Genomic DNA, 17,818 nt, shown 5'->3' with positions numbered 1-17,818 from the left:
TTGTATGTTCTAGCTTCTACAACTACATAAGTAAATTGTTCTAGTTTCCTTGATTATGAATTGAAAGACATATTTTATATGTTGATGTATGAAAATGTGAAAGAGTATCTAGCTGTGTTTATCCAACATTTTGGATAGCTATTGTCCAAAGATTTTCAAGTTACTTGAACTATTTTTAACTAGTGTAAGTTTAGGCATTGCTTGTTTAAGGGGATGCTTATTTAATACTTTGGCTATTTTACAAGAAACAACAAGGTTTCTTAGATGCATGTCCATACTAGAAATATTTTTGCAATGGCTTCTGTTTGAAAAAAAGGTCACAAATATTTTTCTAATCGAATCATTCCCAGTAACTTAACTTAACACATCATGTTGAACTCTTCACACCCTCTAACACCACATGCAAGTAGAAATCATTGCTTGCAAATAATTTTTGGTGAAATTTTCACATTATCTTAGTGGCTACTAGGGAAAGCCATTATCTAGTACATGAGTTTGGTCCCTTAGAGGAAAATTTTATCAACTTTGTGCTCTTGTACAATTATCTTTGCAAGAATACCTTCACTTAGACAACTGCCTTTGTGTATTGAAAATATGTTTAACCTAATTTGAGATATTAATAACAACAAGAAGATGCATATTAATGCTTTAAACTTCAATTAAAATTTAATTCTATAAATGATCCTTGAATTTTCCTATAGATTGGAGAGATTTTCTTATGAATAACTTTCTTATCAAAGACAAACAGACAAGCCATAATTTTGGAATGATCTAATCTTGTCCCAAAAACCTATGATGACAAATACAAGTCAAAGTACAAGTCTAGGCTTGTGTGATGTAGCAACTTTGAAATAGGAATTAATAGTAAATAAAAGTTAAACATTAGATTTTTAAATTTCAAGAAATGCAAGTCCATAACCTTTTTGGGTGCTATATTGAGAATGAAATGAAATGAATAATAATTAATTATGTATTCTTTAAAGGGTGCTAGCTCAATGGAAGAGCACCTGCTTTACAAGTAGGAGGATGGTGGTTCAATTCCATTGTGCTCTATTACGACCAAATACAGTACAAGGTATGTGACTAAATATGCTATTGAATATGATACTAAATATGTGACCAAATATACTATTAAATATGCTACTAAATATATCTCTAAATATGTGACTTAATCAACTATTAAATATATAACTAAATATGTGATTAAATCTACTACTTAATATACCACTAAATATTTGACTAAATCAATGATCAAAACCAGTGATCAAATAAGTGACTAAAATTGTTTAGTAGTAAATTTAGTAGCGTTATAAATGACTAGATATTAACTACTATTAGTCACGTGACTGATTTTAGTCACATATATACAAATTTTAGTGGTTTTTTTAGTCACATATTGCTATTTTTGTACTAGTGGTACCATTCTATAGTCTTGGATCAGCTTCTTCATTGGAGCATTCACTGTTCAACATTCTTCTTTGGGGGGGGGGAGCCCATCCTATCTCTCTTCCTCTTCTCATCATTCTCTTATGTATATATTGGATGTATGTCATAATGGGGGGGTCTTGATTACTCCATCCATCCATGCATCCCTATTTATCTCTCTTTTTGGGGGAGGGTTTTTCCCATGAGGTTTTCCCTCTTTCCCCGCTTTATGGGAGATTGCATATAATTATGTACAATGGGTACCTAACATGGCCTAGTAGCTGGGACCCATATTGCATTTCATCCTAGATTTTGTAAGCTTAAGGGCATTCCCCTAAGTTGCACTTAAGGGGGGGTGTTGGTGTAAATAAGTATTTACTTATTACACTTACTTAAGTTTTACTTAGGTTAATGCATTATTTAATTATTTTGCATTATTTTATTATTATTTTAGGTGAGACACTTAGGAGTTTGTGTACTCTTGTTGAGTTACACAACTCTAATTATGCACATGGTGTCTACAACATAGGAGTATGCATCATTCACTGAGTTGTCATGATGACAACACAGTTATCCGCACTCCTCACTTAGCACATGTTGTCTACACCATTGATTTGTGTGCTACACCATTGTAGGCTTATCCTCACATCATCGCACTTAATCCCATGCTTAATGGAGGATAACCCATATCTGGTGGACATGTGCCTAGTTGTATGACATATCATGATGCTAACTTCTATGCATTCTAGAAGCTCTCTTGAGGCCTTTATATTCAGGCACTCCTAGTGTACTCTCATCCAGTTATTGAATGAATATTGTCATTCTAATCATACTCTGTCTATTTTGGTCTACTGTGTGCTTGTGTTGAGTTCTTTAGTTCTTGGGTGAATTTTGGCCTAAGCCAAATTCTTACAGCTCTACATTTTAATGTCTCAAGTATTGCCTCATGCTCTAACTCACGAAATTTTTAAAGAATCTTATTATGTGGTTTTCCACCATATTTTATCAAGTGGACATTTGATGTGACAACAATGTTTTTATAATGAAGAATCTTTCTCTTTGTTTTCCAATCCTTGAATAACCACAAATTAGAGTTCTTCATAGAATATCGTCTAAGCCATGTGCTGGTTACAACCACTGCACCGATATGGTACTCTAAACCTTCACCATCTATAACCAAGTGATCCAATTTTTGTTTGGCTTGGACACAACAACACAAATAATAATCTATCCCTTCTTCATTGTCTTTAGGTGCAATAACAGCAAAAACATGGCCTATAGTGACAAATAAACAAAATGTGGTCATTAATTTAGAAAATACTTAGATAAAAGTTATAAAGTTACATATTGAAATTACAAAGATATATAAATATATATATTACTAGGTTTTACTAGATCAAACAAGTGGTCAAAGTCAATAGATGAATCCATCTCTACCATTTCCAGTGCTTGTGGGGGACAATAGGTGTCAATTGGGTCCAAAATCCATGTATCCCATTTGTCCACCCATTCAATTGAGTCACTATCATCCCAATTTTCCTATACACATGATGGAAAATAGCATGCCATTTTTTGTGTGTGGATACTCTATGAACCTACATCAGAGCTTCTAAAATAGTGCAACTCACTTGATCCTATTAGTGTGCAATAATCCTCATATTGTGCAATGTTAGTATTATCTATCAACCAAAAAAATCTATGAACCATAGACTCAACTTCCTTACCTGGACCCATTGTAGCATTACACCATTGGACAATAGATTTTGCATCTATCAATATTGCTCCATCTTACTACTTTAGTTCTTCACAAGCTAAGGATCTTTTGATGCATGCACCTACACCATCATGCTCTCCCTTTCCATGACCAACCTCTGTGAAATTTCACATATATTGAATTCTACACAACCTGTGTATCCTGCTCAACCAATAGAACATCCATGCATTCTTGAATTGAGATGCGCAATTATCTGACCAAATAATATGATGATGATATGTTATGCCCTTGTTAGCCAAATCTTCATAAAATAGTTAAAAACAACCATGTACAAATTCTGTAGAATGTGATCGATCATCACTGATGTACAAATAGTACTCTATGAAAATCTTCCTATCATCCTCTATACTTGTAGGTGAATGCATGAATGTTATGTGAACAAATAAGAAAACTTGTTGAAAAGTATAATACTTTACTTGCACCTCATTTTGTGGATGTAGTGTGTAGTTCTCTACAACGTCTACAACCGAAACAATGGTATCCAGTGGAAATGTATCCTTGCACAACTTGAATTGCAAATCCAGCCATTGAGCTCTATGTGTATTCCTTGCATACTCATAAATAATCTTTTCACAAAAAATCTTCATGAACTTATACACTGGAATCTTTTCAATGAATAAATCACATCTTTTACCCCATTTCCCATCCTTTAGAGCATATTTCATTGTCTTAAATTTTCCCTAATCTACTATTTCATTTCCAATTGCATGTGTACTATCCATATGTTCACAAGTTGATAAAAGTTGAAAAGAACCAAAAAATAAGCATGTATAATCGAAGCATGATGTCTTGTAAAATTGTTGGCCATCCCCTATTTCACATAAAATGTTGGATATGAATTCCCTTGAAGATCTTGGTGGCTCATTCATGTCACAATCCTACAAAACAAACTTAGAATGAAAAAACACACATATATGCCTAAAAACATCAAAATAGTTAGAAAATTCAATATGTATCCCACAATAAGAAGTTGTGTGTGTGTGATTTATCTTCACATCAAGAGGTTTACCCATCTCAAAAAATCTTTGACTTATTCAAATTTGAGGATACATACCAATAAATTTTGCAAAAAATTATGTCTGAGTTTAGTCAAAAAAATGTTTCGCATGTGGGTTGTGATTTTGGCTACCAATCCTCCTTCTTACAACATCTCTTTGATTAGGGGAAACACGTGTTATGTTTTCAAAAATATTTGATCAATGACTTCAAAGCTTCACTAATTTCTTTATCCTTTCATGGTAGTCTACTGCTAAATGTCCATAATTCATTTTTTTTTGGATCTTCCAATCTCTCACGCCTTAGCATGGCTCTCCTTAGAGTACCTCTATAAATTTTCAATGTCTTTCTTATGAGTCAAGCTTTCTTCATTTTGGTACTTACTATTGTCAATTTAAGTACTCGTCTTGTGATATTACTATCTTTGGTACATGATTTATAACCCACTTTGTCATAAGCACTCATTAAATTCTTTACAATGCTTTTTTCATTTGAATCATCCATCATTCTTAGCCCAAGAATCTTCATGATAGGCCTAAATTTAAAATTCTTCATCATTTCAATAAATAATTGGCATTGACTTGTAATATTTAATTCTTCAAAGAATAATCTCCACATACGATTAACTTTTCTTTGACAAGTACGCTTGTTAATCTTGTCAGGCATTGATTTCAAAATGTTAGTATCAATATCAATCAAATATTTTGGTCTTCTAAAATGAATTCTAGAAGGTTTTCTAAGCTCTTCCATTCCTTCAACATTTTTAACATCAACATAAAGTTGAGTGTTTTGTGTACCTTGAACTGAAGATGATGTGCCTTGGCAATAAGATGCAAAAGATGGAATATAACCTACTTGATATGTTGATGTTGTGCCTTCAACATGACATGATGGAGTTTGTACATTTTCGAATCTCAATTAGTGTCTCTTCAACATGAGAGGATGATATGAGTCCAACATTGGAAGATGGTGTAGCTTCATAATTCAATTGTCTTCTTGAGTGTAACAATCTCATTTGTTCTCTTTGTCTTTCCAATGTTTCCTCTTTGTTTCTTTGTATCAGTGGTTCTTGTTCCTCTTCAAAGTTCAATTCTTCATTATTGATTTGCAATTTTCTTTGTTCATGTAGTAGTTTCATTTTATCTCTTTTAATTGCCAAATTTGCCTCCCTCTCTTCCTTTGTTTGATTTTTTGATTTCTTCCTTGACATGATGATGATTTTTATATGACAAATTATTCAAACATCTAAATTATTTACAATTTGTATATTACAAATCATTAAAATACATATAAAAATTATAATTATTTCAATGAATACACAATATATATCAAACAACTTGCCAAATTTCTAGCCATTTCCAAATAACAATTCATTCAAACATACAAATTTCAATGAACTCATTATATATTAAACAACATGTCAAATTATAATCAAATTGTCTCTATATATCGACAAACAATATTTAAAAAGGACTACAAGTTAATCTTATCTATAGAAAGAATATTCAAAAAGCCTTCAAATAGCATATCCAATGATTGAATTTGATATTTGCTAGCTTTTAAAAGTCTTCAAATAGTGTTTGCTAACTTCCAATAGCTTGAAACTCGTGTTTTCTATCAGAGCAATAGAATGCACAACATACAAAAAGCATAATATGGATCAAAAGGGACCCAAACTTGCTTTATGACTTTTTTTTGGTGATTTCACATAGTGTGTATGTGCTATAGTGCGTATGCACTATAAAGCATGTACACACTATGTGAAAATAAATCTCTCCCTATCCCACCATCCCTGATCCCCTACTCTCTCTCTCCTCTCCCATCCCCTACTCTCTCTCTTGCTCTCCCTCTCCTACTCCCTCTCCCAAAGCCTACTCTCTCTCACTCTCACTCTCTCCCATCCCCTACTCTCTCACTCTCTATCCTCTCCCATCCCCTACTCTCTCTCACTCTCTCTCTCCCACTGCCTACTCTCTCTCACCCTCTCTCCTCTCCCATCCCCTACTCTCTCTGTCTCATACACTCCCATCCCCCCCTCTCTCTCTCTCTCATTGCCTACTCTCTCTCTCTCCCCTTTCCCATCCCTTACCCTCTCTCTCTCTTTCTCTCCCTCTCCCACTGCCTACTCTCTCTCTCCCATCCCCTACTCTCTCTTACACACACTCCCATCCCCCCTCTCTCTCTCCCTCTCCCACTCACTCTTCCACCACCTACTCTCTCTCTCTCTCTCTCTCTCTCTCTCTCTCTCTCTCTCTCAGGCTACTCTCTCTCTCCCCTCTCCCATCCCCTACTCTCTCTCCCTCTCTACTCTCTCTCTCCCATCCCCTACTCTCACTCTCACTCTCCCATCCCCTACTCTCTCTCTTACACACTCTCATCCCCCCTCTCTTTCCCTCTCCCACCACCTACTCTCTCTCTCTCTCCCATTTTCTATTCTCTCTTTGGCTACTCTCCCTCTCCCCTCTCCCATCCCCTACTCTCTCTTTCATAGACACACATTCCCATCCCCCCTCTCTCTCTCCTCTCCCATCCCCTACTCTCTAGATATCTCACACACACTCCCATCCCCCTCTCTCTCCCTCTCCCACTCCCTCTCCCATTGCCTACTATCTCTCTCTCACTCTCACTCTCTACTATCTCTCTCCCATCCCCTACTCTCTCTCTCTCATCCCCTACTCTCTCTCACACTCTCTCCCATCCCCTACTCTCTCTCACACTACCTCCCATCCCCTACTCTCACTCTCTCTCCCATCTCATACTCTCTCTGCCACCCCCTACTCTCTCTCTCACTCTCATACTCTCTTCCATCCCCCTCTCTCTCCCACTACCTACTCTCTCTCTCTCACTCTCACTCTCTCTCATCCCCTACTCTCTCTCTTACACACACTACCATCCCCCCTCTCTCCCTCTCCCACCATCTACTCTCTCTCTCCCCTCTCCCATCCCCTACTCTCTCTTTCACACACCCACACACTCCCATCCCCCCTCTCTCTTCTCTCCCATCCCCTACTCTCTATATCTCTCACACACACTCCCATCCCCCCCTCTCTCTCCCTCTCCCACTCCTTCTCCCATTGCCTACTCTCTCTCACTCACTCACTCACTCACTCTCTCCCTCTCTACTCTCTCCCATCCCCTACTCTCACTCTCTCTCTCCATCCCCTACTCTCTCTCTACCACCCATACTCTCTCTCACACTCTCACACTCTCTCCCATCCCCTACTCTCTCTCTTCCACACACTCCCATCCCCCCCCCCCTCTCTCTCTCCATCTCCCACTCCCTCTCCTATTTCCTACTCTCTCTCTCTCCCATCCCCTACTCTATTATCATTTACTATGATAACACAAGTACAATGAATATGTCTAAGAATCTTGTATTGCATTCTAAGACAAAGCATATATCTATTAAGTATCATGTGCTAAGATAAAAAGTAGTAGAAAAGGAGATCAAATTGGAGTATGTAAGTACTAAGGATCATATTGTAGATATCTTTATAAAGCCTTTGCTTAAGGATACATTTGAATACTTGAGAGGTATCCTTGGGGTTATGCCCCTACCTACTTTTGAATAGTTGTTGTAGAGAGTGCATCAATCCAATGGTATGAAGAACTATTATTTGACTAAACTGAATGATGATGCTTCATGTATGGGTGAGTATCAGGTTTGTACTGAGTCATTGAGGACTCTTTGGCATTTGGTATTTGGTATTTAACAGTATCTTTAGACACTAAAGCTAGTTGATGACTTGGAGAAACTAATTAACAATTGGTATTTAACAATTGGTACAATGAGATTGAGACCTTTGACATTGATGTCAATGGGGGAGAGAATATGCATGAAAAACACTTTCTAAAGCATGTGGGAGAATATGCATGAGATGAGGACAGAAGTAGCAACAGAGTTCTGCTTAGTATTCTTAGAACTTAGATTTTTTTCATCTATGTTACCATAAATACCAAAGGGGGTGATTGTTAGCATGAATGTTGATGATACTACATTGGGGAAGTATCTTGAGCATTGGAGAGTATTGATATGTTGCATTCATGACTATGGTTTTCATTGATGTCAACATAGCATTGTTTCAATAAAGATTGGAAGAGTAGCAAATAGAGATCCTTGGTGGTATAGACAATGGTTTGATTATCTGATTATGCATAGTAATGGACATGTACATCATAGTGTCCTAATGATGCAATTAAGTTGGTAGAGTCTAAGTTGATGGTATACAGAAGTTGTCCCTAGTTTATAGATAGTAGTTCAAAGACAGTGATGAAGGTGCTCTCCTTAATACCATAAACCCATAATAGAAACAAAAAAAATAGTAAATGCAAGAAAAAAATATGGACTTCTTATTATCACCACAAATGAAAAATTACATAATTCATTGGTACAATATGCTAACCCACATGGGCGCCTTCATTACAGTAATCTACAAGACTAAGCTGTGAACTACCACTCAGAATTGTTCTAGACAATGTTAAGGTCTTTCTCAAATAGGCAATGTTAGTCATCTGGGAAGGTTCTAGACATTCAAACTTAATACCTAGGTCCAATAAACCTTAACAATACATATAGAGTCGGCCAAATACATCTTTGACAATTATTTTAGAAATTTTAGGTGGCCCAACTTTTGAAGGCCATAACTCTCCAACCATTGCTCTGATTGGCTATTATAACCACTTTTTAGAAATGCCAACTCTTGATCTATAGGTTCTAAATGGCACAAGCACTCTTTCATTAACTTTTTAGACCTCATCTAGACACTCTAAGACCTCCAATGGTGGGTCTAAAGATTTTTCTCCTAATTTTCCACCAAAAATCCACAATAACTTCTTTGATACTTGAGAAGCAACAATGAGATTTTTATGGTAGGCTTATAATTCTAAAATGAACCTTCATGTAGAAAATCATAACATTCTAAGCTCTTATGAAAAACTTACTAAAAATAGTAAGTTCCCAGAAATAGTAACCCCCTTGTCTACTAGTCCTTATTAAAATAGAAAAGACTGAAAGTAAAAATATTTTTAGGTCCTACAAGTTTTCTCTTACACCCAAGATGCTCCTACATCAAACAAAGTATTGGGAAAGTAATTCCTTGTGATTATTGGCTATCTTACATCCCAGATGTAATGAAGTGATGTGCAATTAGGGAGTGATAGAGGAAAATTAGATGATGATGTCAGCGAGTGCGCAAGCCTTAGTATCTCAGGTGTAAAATTTTACATAGACTATGAGGTAACAATGCTATTGTAACTTTAATTTAATTAATTATCTTATTTTAATTAATTGGGAAAGCCTTAAGGCTGATTGAAGGAATTAATATGAAGATATGGTATAATGGAAAGATGTTTTCCTTGATCATAATGAGAGTGAAAGAAAAAGTGTTCAAGTATTGTGATCATTGTTGAAATGTGAATTCTGAAAAGGAGCAAAGTACTTATTGAATGCATGTAAGTGATCCAAGGGATTATTGGATGCAAAATTCAACATCTAGTTTCAAGATCTGAAGGATTAGAAGTCTAGCTAATGGGACAGAGACAAAGGAAGAAAGTAGATTTTAGTTCTATTATTCTACAAGGAATAATATAGAGATCATTTGGATAGTAGGTTCATTAGTCTGGCTCTTGAACCTATTTGGGCAATGGTTCTAGATATCTTCTACAACTCCTAAAAGGGTTGGCACAATTCCTAATAGGGATTCAAAGTCTCCTAATATGGACTCATATGTACTGTATATTGTAATAGAGTCCTAACAGTGTCTATCCTCTAACAAGGAATATTTATATTAATACATCATCTTGTGGTTACGATCCCCACTAGGATTTTTTCTCTAATCAAGGTTTTCCCTAGTCAACATATATGGTGTTATTATGTATGAGTATCTTATTATGGTTTGAATTTACATTACTCATATGGTTAATATTGTTAATTGTGATATTAGTTGTGTAACTAATTCATCCCCCCCCCCTGCCCCCCTCCCCCCCCCCCCCCCCCCCAATCAGTTATATCATTGAACTATATAACAATCTAAGAGGGACTTAAGACACTATATGTACTTCATAGACTCCTAACGAGGTCAATATCCTTAACTCTAGTGGGTATCATCCCCACCAGGATTTTTCCTTTGCCAGGGTTTCCCTAGTTAACAAATAATGGTGTTATGAGTCATCTATGTGCATGGTTATATTTACTATTCACCATTGTTGGTTTACTTTCATGTACAAGTTATAAAGTAATTAGCAATATTCAATTGTGGACATTATTATGTCAAGTGTGTGAGCACATGAAGGCCGAATGACCATAATCTTGTGAATATGCAAGGTATAAGTAAAGATTTTATTTTGTGAAGATAAGTGTGCTATCTATTATAGGAAATAAAGTGTTAATTGATATGCAGACTATTTAGTGAATGATCTGAAGGATATGCAAGCCTTATATGATGCAAATTCTAATGTATGATCAATGCAAGTGTGAAGTATAGTAAACAACAAGTATTGTATATATATCTATTCTTGTCAAGAACTAAATTATATTATTTCATGTTAGGTAAGTGGGATCTTCTTGCATACGTTGTATTTTTTCTACTAACTCCTAATAGGGTTGAAGCAACTTCTAGTAGGGTTGAGGCTTCTAACAATGCCTAGTCTTCTAAAAGGGACTCAAGACAGTATATGTACTTCATATACTCCTAATAGGGTTAATATCCTTAATAGGATCATATTGTTTACTAAATCGTCTAGTGGGTATCATCCCCACCGGGGTTTTCCCTTGGCCAAGGTTTCCCTAGTTAACAAATAATGGTGTTATGAGTTATCTATGTGCATGGTTATATTTATTTTTCATCATTGTTGGTTTAATTTCATATGCAAGTTATAAAGTAATTAACAATATTTAGTTGTGGGCAAAAAATTGTAGAATATTGATTCACACCCCATACCCCCCCCCAGTATTATCTATTTCTAACAATTAATATATAACACTTTCTTTTCTATCATAGATAGCACACTTATCTTCACAAGATAAGATCTTTACTTATACCTCACATATTTATAAAACTATGCTCAATCGGCCTTCATGTGTTCACACGATTTTCATAATATAAAATAACTTATGGATTGTTGGAAATATAATCATATCGATGTCTTGATGGTTTTCATTTATGGCAACATACATTCAACATTTCATTTATGCATTTAAAGTTAGAAAATTGTCTAAGTGTTATACAGTTTGCAGCAACATAGTGAACAAATGTTAAGTGTATGAAAAACTCGTTGAGAGTTATCAAATGGGTAGTTAAGGGAAGATTCATCACAATATCTTGATGATGTTTACCAGTGTGCAAGTGTGTGTGGATAGTATGGTGCAAGTTATGGTCAAAATACCAGTGCAGGTATTTAATAGTGCATAATAGAGCATAGCAGTGAATTGGATTGTACAGCCTTAGGAATTATCTTAGTTATGAAATAATTACTAAGTTATGATGAGCTAACTATTTGGATATTAATCCATAAGTTATTTTATATTATGACAAGTGTGTGAACACATGAATGCCGACTGAGTATAGTTTTGTAAATATGTGAGGTATAATTAAAGATATTATCTTGCAAAGATTAGTGCGCTATCTATGATAGATGAGCAAGTGTTATATGATGCAAACTATTGTATAGAGAGCTTGAAATAATTGTGAAGCCTTATGTGATGTGAATTCTGATGTATGATTAGAACAAGTGTGAAGTAAAGTAGATAATGAGTATTGTATGTATATTTATTCTTGTGAAGAACTGAATTGTATAATTGCATGTTAGGGTAGTGGGCTCTTCTTGCATACATTATATTTGTTCTACCAACTCCTAACATGATTGAAGCAACTCCTAATCGGGTTGAGGCTTATAACAAGGCTTAGTCTTTGAATAGGGACTTGAGACACTATATGTACTTCATAGACTCCTAATATGGTCAATATCCTTAACAAGATCCTATTGTTTAGTGAATCATCTAGAGGGTACCATCCCCATCAGGGTTTCCCCTTGGCCAGGGTTTCCCTAATTAACAAATAATGGTGTTATTAGTTATCTATGTGCATGGATATATTTACTATTTAGCATTGTTGGGATACTTTGATATGCTAGTTATAAAGTGATTAACAATATTTAGTTGTGGGTAAAAGTTTGTAGAATACTAATTCACACCCCCCCCCCCCCCCCCTCAGTGGTATCTATTTCTAACATTTTCTCATCCTATGATGTAGAAACCTAAATAGGCTCTTGTGGAATAGACAGAGGTGTCATGGTTGAGCTTCTTCTCCTTTCCTCTTCTATAGCCCTAGCTGCATGAGTCCTTTGACTCAAGGGGACATATTCAATCTCCTCCCCTTCTTCTTCCACCTCAAGTTTAGGGATTATTTCTATGACTTGAGGAGATATAATACTCTTATTTTTTAGCTTTCTCCTCTTTTTTCATGCCACTTGTGATTAAGTTCTTTCCAATTTTGGATTCAAGGATGAGGCTTATTCCTGTTACATAGCTACTGGTGACACCCTCTAATATTCTTCAAGCTCATCCTCTACCACTTCTGGTTGTAGTGGTGCTTGTGGATCTTGGATGGGCTCTTGATCTTGTGTCTCTTATTTCTATTGAAGCACTTGAGCCTAAGCCATTTTATTCTTTCCCATTGTAGGAACTCTCTTTCTTTTTACACCCATGTCAACTTCAAAATACTCAATCTCACACTCATGTTGATGCACCATTTTTGGCCTCACTAAACATTGTGTTGGGAAGGTCAATAATGTGAATTTTGTAACTTTACCCTTATTAGGCCATGTTGTGGATTGAAGAGGAATATCCTAAGGAACTAGATCAAGTCTGAAAGGTTTCTTGATCCATTCCTTTGTTAATTGGACTATATGGCAAGCTCTGTGATTGATATATGTGTTCTCATCCCTCCTAATCTTTGCATTCATTATCAAAATGTCATAGATTTTTTCCCTATTATATAATGGATCTAGGACATCTTGAGTATCCTTTTCTACAACCTTTATTGGGTTCTTGATTTTGAGAATTTTCTCTACCAAATATAGAGTAATCCTATAATAATCTCTAATTTGGATATCATAGTCGTCTAGTGCATTCATCCAATGATCTTCTAACTCATCTTTGTGTACAAACTACTTCCCTACCATATGTTTCACTATCCCCATGTTTTCAAAGGAATGGCAATGGGATTTTTATTCTACCAAGGGATATTTATCCCATTTTGAATCAGAGGTCACTATATCCTACTTATATTTGACCTCAAAAGCATCCATCCTAATTGGCCACACCCATGTCTTTTTGTGCTATTTTCTCACTCTGTCATATACAAATGTGAGTTGTTAGGCAATCTCTAGTGAAATGAGCCTGTTGATGGATATCTTAGGAGCTTCTTTGGATTCTCCAATGTGCCGGCTACCATTAGGTAGGTGAATGTTTTGAATTAGTTTTTGTACATGCCAATCTCTATGATACTAATTCTTGCTTCTAATAAAATCCTTTTAGCATAATCACCCTCTATGAATTAGATGATTACAACTATGAAACTGTCATTCACCACCAAGTATTCTACACTCTGTTTTGAGAGTTTCTTCTTCACCAATTGAGGGTATACCACATAAGGCTAGGCATTAGCATCTTGCATGTTCCCTCTTTTGTAAAGTCCTAGGTAGTCCATTGTTCTAGCCACCAATAAGTACACAAAATATGATGTCATTTAGAATTTTGGATCAGCTTCAATAGCTACCAATTTCTCATCTAGGTTATCACTTAGAATTGTTGTCTAGTCAATCAGAAACTTTGCAGTCCTAATGGCTTCTATGAAGTGGACCATCCAGATGTGAAGGCATTCTCATGTTGGTAGTCCCATGACCCTACTCAAAAGTAAAATGGTGTATCCAATGTCATCCTTCATATACCCTTGGGTCATGTCTACTTTGTCAACTCTACAACCCATTAGTGTTCTATTAATCATGAAAGATGATTGAATTATCTCTCTAGCTTCTTTCTTATTCTCCTAGTACCATCTCTCAGCTCTATCATAAAAAATCTATAAATATTTATCAGCTCTTGGAAGATGAAATATTTTCTCAATGTTTTGAGGTCAAAGGTCCAAGACTAACTCCCCTGTGATACTCTTAACAACCTTCTCTTTGGTCAAGCAGTTTTCTACAAGAGCCATTATCAATTCCAAAGACTGAATGGATGTAGGATGTGATGCTCCATTGACTAGACTAGATCTGATAAGTACTGATACCATTGTAGGTCATGCTTTAGGTTTGTTGCAAATGGTGAGGAATGTGTTCTAGTCTATCTATCCAAGTTTAGTATCTCTAATCTCAGCATGTCTGTCTTGAAATGAGATTTTCTTAGTGCACCTTGGTGTTTGAAAATAATGGGCTTTGAAGCAATATTTTCCACCATTAAAGAGGATGATGATGCCATCTTATCTACACAAGAGAGGAGACATTATTCTAAAAAGCTAAAAGTTGAACTTAAAATAAATCCTAATTAACCCTAAATAGATGAAAAAGTAACCCAAAATAGTCAAAACTGAGTTAATTCCCCCATTATCCCTGTTATGTAGATTAGTGCACCTAGTGCACTCTTATAGGTGTACTGGATGCACTAAATGGCCCCTATTTGACCATTTGTGTGTAGCTATGCACCAGCACACATGTGCACCTTAGTAAGGTGTGCATCAACGCACATGCACAATTCAAGTGCTCATTGGGAGAATTACTTAGCCTTGATTGCTTTGTGTTTGTGAACAAGGGTGCACAGATGTTGACCTTTATGGGATGTGCATATGTGCACCCTTATGTGCTCTAAGTCCTAAGTATTTTGTAAGAAAAAAAAGGTGTGAACATGTGTACCTTGAGGAGGTGTGCATGTGTCCACTGTTAGCCCAAAATTATTTCCCACCAAAAAATCAAATTTAAATAATGATCTATTTTAGTAGTCACCTAGGATTCTCATGAAATGATTTAATGTTAGTCATATTCTCTTTTTAATGTTATGTCCTTAATATTTTTAAGTCGTGACAGTGTGATTCAAATGGTCACAGGTAATTGAGCACTAACTAAGGTTAGGGCAATGAAGGTGCACTTTAGTTTTGCCCGATTCCATGGTTATTTTGACATGCTCTAGTTTGAGTTGTGATGGCATGGAAAAGTAGATTTTTGGTGTCCAAAACATATCCTACACCATTAGATCATTCAGATCTATGACTAGAACATGATTTCCATAGATTTAGAGGTGGTTATGCCTCAACTTGTGATTGAGTGATTCCCCTTGTTTTTCTTGGTCACAACGATCAAACAATAATGTATGTGAAGGTGGAAATGGTGCAAGTATGGTCTAATTTCATCTTTCACCAATTCATGGTGGTGATGGTGAGGTTATGATCATGAGTAATTGAATGCAAAGCATGGGAATTGGACCATTGATAAGGTGGCATAACAGTGAGAAATTCTTGGTCCACATGGTGGAGCTTGATGGTTAATTTCAATTGAGTAAAAACATGGTCAATTTGGTGGATTGGTGGTAGTGGAAGTAATTCTTTGAATGAAGAATCTAATCTTTTTGATCTCCTGCACCCACTTATATTGATCCCTAGGTCTAATAAGTGAAAAGAAATAATCTACCACCATTTATTAATCCACTCATTCAGTTAGAGATTAAATAACTGTTACTCCTAAGATCTCAAACATTTTTTTGGTGCGAAAGTGATCCTCTCAGGTGTGGATTTATTTAATGGCTAGATCTTTTCATCTTGGCAGTAACTATTCTCTAGAGATTGATCATAGTGGTTGAATTTTACCTTGTAATAGAAGTTATCTAAGTTATGCATGTACTATAAAGGAAAGTGTTATACTCTTTCTTATGGTTGGATATTCTCTATTTCTTTAGTACTACCTTTGCATACTACTATAAATTCCCTATTGCCTCTAAGTTATTTGACTGTCTACCTTATCTCTTTCAACCATCATTGTACTATGTAAACTTGTTTTCCTTTCTTTGACGTACTCCAAATATCTATAATCTTCACTCTTTGTATTTATTTTTCTCATGAATGATAAGAAGTGAAGTATCTTCCTTGTGTCACTCATATGGTCATCTAATTTGTGCATAGTTTATAGATTAAAATAGAGTTTGAATCCATATATCTTTAGACTCTCATAATGATAGCACTATGCATGCATGGGCAAAGACTAATCTAGATACCCTACTTTGGTACATCACCTCTTTAGAATAGATTAGGTAGTTTCTTTCATATTTTCCTTCTCCCTTTTATCTTTAAGAATAGTTTAAGTGCATCCTAATAGTAGAGGAAGTCAGCCTTCTCCAAAGACTCAACCTCATGGTTCAACTCCCATAGCTTGGAGATTTTTTCCATGTTTCACGAGGTTGTCCTAAGGTAAGACTTTGGAAAAGGGTGCAAACCTTTGTGACAACAATCACTAATACATTAGGGGTCAATTTGTGACACCAATTTGTGACGACAAGCAAATGTTATGTGTTTTTGGCTTTTTTTTTTCAATTATAGCCTGACGACGTCACAATTGTGGCGTCAAGAAATGTAGGTGTCACAATTGCAACATCATCGGGCTATAATTGAAAAAAAAAATTGGCACATGGGTTTTGGTCTGCGGCATACAATATATGCCCATTTCAAACATTTGTGCCCTTATTCTGTCGTGTTATATTGATTTGGAGAAGGGTGCACCACCGACATACTGACAAAACCAGAGGATATAATGAGGGCATAACAAAGAGGATATAATGTTCTTGCACTAACCCTCGAGTACCAACTACAAAATGGCCAACATACATTTCTTCCTCCAGAACCTCAGGCATAGTCATATTCTTCATAGAAATCAAGGACATCTTCAAGAAAAGGGAACAATTTGTAAGGAAAATTGGCAACAAAGAATATAACCATTTCCACATAACCCATAATAGATCTAAAATAAACACGGAATTAAAATCCACATGCAAGAGAATAGACAACATACCCACAAAATTGTGACACAAGATATACCCTGGGAAACCCTCATTGAGGAAAAAACTCAGCCTCCAAAAGCATCCATCATCATGTATTATTTAGCAAAAATACCATTGCCATACAACCATGGAAGCCTTCATGGCCATAGCCACAACCGAGAAAACTATGTGAACAAGCATGAATCCACACATCCCATGCCATGCTTCCAACCTTCACAAATGCTCCCTTGGCTAACCTGTCAAGCCTTGTCCCGCTCGACTCTTGTCTTTTGTCTTCTCCTTGTCACTCTCTTACACTCACAACAACTACCCTTGTGGCTGCTTATATAGTAGCAAGTCCCACAAAACCACCAAGTGGTATTACATAAACCATGTGCTAAAACCATGTGCTACCTAACCCACTGACCCCACATTTAATATTGGGCATTTAATTCTTTTCCCCAATATTAAATAATTACATGAAATATTATCACAATGTTACAATACAACTCATCAAGAATATTCCATGGGAATCTTTACATGTTGCATGTCCATCTAGGTACAACATTACATAATAAAATAAAATAATAAAATAACAATATTATGCA

This window comes from Cupressus sempervirens, chromosome 2, assembly GCF_028749045.1.
Source record: "Cupressus sempervirens isolate cs-2001-9-10 chromosome 2, ASM2874904v1, whole genome shotgun sequence".
In the NCBI taxonomy this organism is placed as follows: Eukaryota; Viridiplantae; Streptophyta; class Pinopsida; order Cupressales; family Cupressaceae; genus Cupressus; species Cupressus sempervirens.
This window is presented reverse-complemented; position numbering follows the sequence as displayed.